This window comes from Mycteria americana, chromosome 8, assembly GCF_035582795.1.
Source record: "Mycteria americana isolate JAX WOST 10 ecotype Jacksonville Zoo and Gardens chromosome 8, USCA_MyAme_1.0, whole genome shotgun sequence".
NCBI classification, from domain to species: domain Eukaryota; kingdom Metazoa; phylum Chordata; class Aves; order Ciconiiformes; family Ciconiidae; genus Mycteria; species Mycteria americana.
Window position 1 is genome coordinate 2,501 of NC_134372.1, and position 8,030 is coordinate 10,530.

An 8,030-nucleotide genomic window follows, 5' to 3' on the forward strand; every position below is an offset into this window, starting at 1 on the left:
CTAACCCTAACCCTAACCCTAACCCTAACCCTAACCCTAACCCTAACCCTAACCCTAACCCTAACCCTAACCCTAACCCTAACCCTAACCCTAACCCTAACCCTAACCCTAACCCTAACCCTAACCCTAACCCTAACCCTAACCCTAACCCTAACCCTAACCCTAACCCTAACCCTAACCCTAACCCTAACCCTAACCCTAACCCTAACCCTAACCCTAACCCTAACCCTAACCCTAACCCTAACCCTAACCCTAACCCTAACCCTAACCCTAACCCTAACCCTAACCCTAACCCTAACCCTAACCCTAACCCTAACCCTAACCCTAACCCTAACCCTAACCCTAACCCTAACCCTAACCCTAACCCTAACCCTAACCCTAACCCTAACCCTAACCCTAACCCTAACCCTAACCCTAACCCTAACCCTAACCCTAACCCTAACCCTAACCCTAACCCTAACCCTAACCCTAACCCTAACCCTAACCCTAACCCTAACCCTAACCCTAACCCTAACCCTAACCCTAACCCTAACCCTAACCCTAACCCTAACCCTAACCCTAACCCTAACCCTAACCCTAACCCTAACCCTAACCCTAACCCTAACCCTAACCCTAACCCTAACCCTAACCCTAACCCTAACCCTAACCCTAACCCTAACCCTAACCCTAACCCTAACCCTAACCCTAACCCTAACCCTAACCCTAACCCTAACCCTAACCCTAACCCTAACCCTAACCCTAACCCTAACCCTAACCCTAACCCTAACCCTAACCCTAACCCTAACCCTAACCCTAACCCTAACCCTAACCCTAACCCTAACCCTAACCCTAACCCTAACCCTAACCCTAACCCTAACCCTAACCCTAACCCTAACCCTAACCCTAACCCTAACCCTAACCCTAACCCTAACCCTAACCCTAACCCTAACCCTAACCCTAACCCTAACCCTAACCCTAACCCTAACCCTAACCCTAACCCTAACCCTAACCCTAACCCTAACCCTAACCCTAACCCTAACCCTAACCCTAACCCTAACCCTAACCCTAACCCTAACCCTAACCCTAACCCTAACCCTAACCCTAACCCTAACCCTAACCCTAACCCTAACCCTAACCCTAACCCTAACCCTAACCCTAACCCTAACCCTAACCCTAACCCTAACCCTAACCCTAACCCTAACCCTAACCCTAACCCTAACCCTAACCCTAACCCTAACCCTAACCCTAACCCTAACCCTAACCCTAACCCTAACCCTAACCCTAACCCTAACCCTAACCCTAACCCTAACCCTAACCCTAACCCTAACCCTAACCCTAACCCTAACCCTAACCCTAACCCTAACCCTAACCCTAACCCTAACCCTAACCCTAACCCTAACCCTAACCCTAACCCTAACCCTAACCCTAACCCTAACCCTAACCCTAACCCTAACCCTAACCCTAACCCTAACCCTAACCCTAACCCTAACCCTAACCCTAACCCTAACCCTAACCCTAACCCTAACCCTAACCCTAACCCTAACCCTAACCCTAACCCTAACCCTAACCCTAACCCTAACCCTAACCCTAACCCTAACCCTAACCCTAACCCTAACCCTAACCCTAACCCTAACCCTAACCCTAACCCTAACCCTAACCCTAACCCTAACCCTAACCCTAACCCTAACCCTAACCCTAACCCTAACCCTAACCCTAACCCTAACCCTAACCCTAACCCTAACCCTAACCCTAACCCTAACCCTAACCCTAACCCTAACCCTAACCCTAACCCTAACCCTAACCCTAACCCTAACCCTAACCCTAACCCTAACCCTAACCCTAACCCTAACCCTAACCCTAACCCTAACCCTAACCCTAACCCTAACCCTAACCCTAACCCTAACCCTAACCCTAACCCTAACCCTAACCCTAACCCTAACCCTAACCCTAACCCTAACCCTAACCCTAACCCTAACCCTAACCCTAACCCTAACCCTAACCCTAACCCTAACCCTAACCCTAACCCTAACCCTAACCCTAACCCTAACCCTAACCCTAACCCTAACCCTAACCCTAACCCTAACCCTAACCCTAACCCTAACCCTAACCCTAACCCTAACCCTAACCCTAACCCTAACCCTAACCCTAACCCTAACCCTAACCCTAACCCTAACCCTAACCCTAACCCTAACCCTAACCCTAACCCCTAACCCTAACCCCTAACCCCTAACCCCTAACCCCTAACCCCTAACCCCTAACCCTAACCCTCGACCCCTAACCCTAACCCTCGACCCCTAACCCTCGACCCCTAACCCTAACCCCTCGACCCCTAACCCTAACCCCTCGACCCCTAACCCTAGGGACCCCTAACCCTAGGGACCCCTGGACCCCTAACCCTAGGGACCCCTGGAGTCCTAACCCTGTGACCCTTGCCCTCTGGGTGTAACCCCTGACCCCTAGTGATCTTGACCCCACAGCCCCTAACCCTTGACCTTGGAGGTGACCTCTGACCCTAGTGACCTTGACTGTTGACCCCTTGACCCCTTGGTGGCTCTGTGACCTTTGATAGGGTTGTCACCCTGGTGACCTTGGCCCTGCTGGGTGGGGGTTCAGGGTCATGACCTCTGGTTACCTCTGACCTGTAGTGGGCTGGGATGGGTAGTCCTGGTGGTGGTAGGGCTAGGGGGGGTGTGGTGGGGTCTGGGTATGGGGGGTAGTTTTGCATGTCATTTGCATAATGGGTGGGGTCAGGGGGGTTGTGGGGTCTGGTTGATTGATGGTCAGCTCTGGGGTGGGAAGTGAGCACAGGTGTGTGTGGGGGGGTGATGGGTGGGGCTTCAGTGGGGGCGTGGTGGGGGGCGGGGCTGCAGCAGCAGGGGGGTAGTATGGGGGAACAAAGAAAGAAAAAAAAATAAAAATAGTATGTATGCACTGGTGCAGCAGCAGAAAATGGCACACTCCCTGGGAGTAATTTTTTTTTTTTAAAATTCAAAGTTTAAATTTGTTAAAGTTGTTACTCCCAGGGAGTGTGTGCTTTTCTACTACTGCTGCTGCTATTTTAAATCTTTCTGCACAGAAAGACAAATGATGACAGACACTGGTATCAAAACAAAAGGGTTTTATTTATTTATTTATTTATTTCAAAGCTAGACAACCACAACAATGCACCAACACCCAAAAAACTCTCACACCAAGAAGATGCACATACAAAAATGTCAAGAACAAAGACACAAATACAGAGGAAAAACAAGAAATAAAAGACCACAAGCTTTGCTTGCTGTTACCATGTTTATTTCATAGACACAGTAGTGACCAAGGAAAGAAGACTTGAGTTATGTTACTGGCATCTGGCTGCAATTAGGATAAGCAAACACAGCCCTAAGAGTACTCCACCTTTAAAGCATAGTTGGCTGCTTTTCTAATACTACTATGACACAATTCATGCCTGTTATGGTTTTGCTCTTCTCTCCATTTTGATTGGGCTCAGATTATGTCAGAGTAGTGCTCCACACTTCTGCACACCTACTCAATAGAGTTGTTAACACATAAAGCCTCCCTACAACTATGAAGAGCTTAGATCTGCTCCAGAGCCAGTACTGCACATGCTTTCTTTGACCTTACAATAGCTACAATGACCAATGGGTGTTGACAACTTGCCCTCTGATGCTTGAGTCCAATTTAACAGATCATCACTACAAAAATTATCCCTGAGACACCCCAATTATGACCTGTCAATGCCTATTCGCCCCCAAAATAGCTCTCTTTACCTGTGAGTATTTACAACAGCCGCTTCACATTTTACATTCCTTTGCAACATCAGGAACAGCCATTGGTTTTATAGGGATACATTTTTGCCTACCATGTTTTCCCCCTCACTCTGTCTGTTCCATTTGAGCCTTTGCTGACTGCAGGTACATTTTCCAATGTGCTTTTTCACTTCCCATTTCTACAGTTTAATTATACTACAATGACAACAACCACTGGCACTCTAGCTGTTCACACACTTGCTACTCTAACAGTTATTTGCTCATTCCTGTTCAATACACACACATACACACACTCACTCACTCTTCACCTCTACTGACTCTCCATTACCTTGACTGTCAGGACAACTATTTAGTGCCCTGAGCTCTCTACCTAGTCCTCCTTCCTACATTTCTCACTGCTGCTAGCTACTCAGCTAAGCCCTTTACATCCTCCCTTTTCCCTCTAAGGCACTATCATCTCCCCCCTTTGCATTCCTGAGCAGAAAGCCCCTGAGCTCCTCTGCTACTCTCTGCTAGCTCTCTACTTCCATGCCTGCACAGAAAAGCAAAGCTTCAAATTACATCACTGCATGAGAAATTATGGAGCCCCTCAAAATACTTTATACTCTTACCGCTACATAACAACATTAAAGCCCACCCAGATCACCAGCTGGTCCTCATAACCACTGCTACAACCCTAACCTTCACAACCTGTTGCTCTTCAACACTACTACAACCCTAACCCTACCACAACCACCAACTCCAATTCCCCTCTCCCCTCAACTGCAAGAGCCTCTAGCATCCTCCCCTAACCATTCCAAACATTTAGCACAATCATCCCCCCATAACAGAACCTACCTCCCTGCAATGACACGCATATGCCACATTCTAGGTCACTGCTCCCCAGGAACGGTGTTCCCAGGGGCCTCACAAATCACCCTGCCTGCAAAAACCCCGTCCCGAGCCTGACCTCCGCCCAAACATTGGCGATGAACGTCGCCTCGCAGAGCGGCCGGGACCGGGGAAAAAAAACCCCAGCCGGGGGAGGGAAAAAAAAAAACATCTCCCCCGGCTGGGGTTTTTTTTTTTTTAATTTCCTTGTCTAAGTGCCTGCAAAGAAAAAAAATCTCTACTCCACACAACCTGCAAACAAACTGCAAACAAACTACCACACCACACCATACAGGCTTTATTACATTCAGAGCACACCACTCATTCACCCACCACACCAACCACCCCTCACTCTCAGCTCATCTTGTCTGCCACCAGGCAGCTACAACTGGCCATCGCCCTCCATCTGCAGCGCTCCCCAGAAACAGTGTTCCCAGGGGCCTCGCAAATCGCCCTGCCTGCAAAAACCCCGTCCCGAGCCTGACCTCCGCCCAAACATTGGCGATGAACGTCGCCTCGCAGAGCGGCCGGGACCGGGGGAAAAAAACCCCAGCCGGGGGAGGGAAAAAAAAAAAACATCTCCCCCAGCTGGGGTTTTTTTTTTTTTTTTTTTAATTTCCTTGTCTAAGTGCCTGCAAAGAAAAAAAATCTCTACTCCACACAACCTGCAAACAAACTGCAAACAAACTACCACACCACACCATACAGGCTTTATTACATTCAGAGCACACCACTCATTCACCCACCACACCAACCACCCCTCACTCTCAGCTCATCCTGTCTGCCACCAGCCAGCTACAACTGGCCATCGCCCTCCATCTGCAGCGCTCCCCAGAAACAGTGTTCCCAGGGGCCTCGCAAATCGCCCTGCCTGCAAAAACCCCGTCCCGAGCCTGACCTCCGCCCAAACATTGGCGATGAACGTCGCCTCGCAGAGCGGCCGGGACCGGGGGAAAAAAACCCCAGCCGGGGGAGGGAAAAAAAAAACATCTCCCCCGGCTGGGGTTTTTTTTTTTTTTTAATTTCCTTGTCTAAGTGCCTGCAAAGAAAAAAAATCTCTACTCCACACAACCTGCAAACAAACTGCAAACAAACTACCACACCACACCATACAGGCTTTATTACATTCAGAGCACACCACTCATTCACCCACCACACCAACCACCCCTCACTCTCAGCTCATCCTGTCTGCCACCAGCCAGCTACAACTGGCCATCGCCCTCCATCTGCAGCGCTCCCCAGAAACAGTGTTCCCAGGGGCCTCGCAAATCGCCCTGCCTTCAAAAACCCCGTCCCGAGCCTGACCTCCGCCCAAACATTGGCGATGAACGTCGCCTCGCAGAGCGGCCGGGACCGGGGGAAAAAAACCCCAGCCGGGGGAGGGAAAAAAAAAAACATCTCCCCCGGCTGGGGTTTTTTTTTTTTTTTTTAATTTCCTTGTCTAAGTGCCTGCAAAGAAAAAAAATCTCTACTCCACACAACCTGCAAACAAACTGCAAACAAACTACCACACCACACCATACAGGCTTTATTACATTCAGAGCACACCACTCATTCACCCACCACACCAACCACCCCTCACTCTCAGCTCATCCTATCTGCCACCAGCCAGCTACAACTGGCCATCGCCCTCCATCTGCAGCGCTCCCCGGGAACACCGTTCCCAGGAGCCTCGCAAATCGCCCTGCCTGCAAAAACCCCGTCCCGAGCCTGACCTCCGCCCAAACATTGGCGATGAACGTCGCCTCGCAGAGCGGCCGGGACCGGGGAAAAAAACCCCAGCCGGGGGAGGGAAAAAAAAAAAACATCCCCCGGCTGGGGTTTTTTATTCTAATTTCTTAAAAATTTACTCTCAAGACTACATACAGCCTGCAATAAAATAGTTCACACATACATGGTTAGGAACAGCCAGAAACTAACATGCCTTCAACAACCCCCACCCACTCATAACACTACTGTTTCACCACCCACCTGCCATGATGGTGTAGCACCCCAGCTCTAGAGCCATCCCTGAAACTGCCTCAGCATAAGATACCTTCATGATACCTAACCCTCACCCTCATGATAGGTTCATAGCATACCAAGTTGGAAGGGACCTCAAGGACCATCTGGTCCAACCTTTCTTGGCAAAATCTATCTCTACGCAAGATGGCCCGGCACCCTGTCTGGCTGAATCTTAAAAGGGTGCAATATTGGGGAATCCGCTGGAACATTGTTTCCACAGCTGATTACACTCATTGTAAAACATTTGCCTCTTGTGTCCAATCACAATCACTGCACAAGTAGCTTGGGCCCATTTACCTTCATCTTTGCCGTGGGACTCCTTGTAAAAGGGGAGACTCCATCTTCTTTGGAGCCACCCTTTGAAGACAGAAACTTAGTGATAAAGTCTCCCCTAAGCCTGCTTTTCTCAGGGCTGAACAATCCCAGTTCTCTCAGCCTTTGCTCACATGGCAGGGCACGCTTCCCAGTCCTTTAATCATCTTTGTGGCCATTCTCTGCACCCTCTCCAGCCTATTCACCTGTTTGAGTAGCAGGGTACCAAAAATATATACACACAATATTCCAGGTGTGGCCAGACAAGCACCACGTAGAGTGGTATAATGACTTCATTATCTCTGCTGGTGACATCCTTGTTACTGTAACCCTGCATCCCATTCGCTTTCTTTGCCACAGCAGCATGCCGTTCGCTCGTATCGAGCTTGTTCTCCGCCGGGACCGCCGGTGTCCCTTTCCGCGGCTCCTCCCCGGCCGGGTAAATCCCAGCCTGTGCCGCACTCCTGGATTATGTTTTCCCAGGTACAAGAATGCACTCTTCCAGCCTATGCAGGTCTTCCTGCAGGGTGGCTCTCCCCTCCAAACTGCCCGCTTCCCCACTCAGTTTCAGGTCATTATCAAACTTGATCAGGACACACTTGATCCCATTATCATCAAGACCGGCTACGAGGATACTAAACAGCATTGCCCCGATATCAATCCCCGTGAAATCCCACCTCTGCCAGGTAGCCGGTTTCAGAAGGAGCTATTTGCCACCATCCTCTGGGGGTGGCCTGTCACCCACTTCCCCATCGACCCAACAAGCCAGTTGTCTACACCAGAATGCAGCAGTATTCAGAGGGAAGCTGTGGGAAACTATCAAAAGCCTCGGAACAATCCGGATAGACTATGTCCGCTGCTCTCCCCCCATCGACGGAGCAGGTTACTTAGACATAGAGGGCAATCGGGTGTGTGAAGCACGACTTGCCCTTGTGGAATCCGTGCTAGCTTTTCTCAATCACGTGCTTCATTTGCCTTGTAATAGCCTCCAGGACGCTTCATTCCGCATCTTGCCTAAGGACCAAAATATGACTGACAAGGCTATAATTTCCTCTATCCTCCCCTTTAAACCCTTGTTGTAGATGGGGATGACATTAG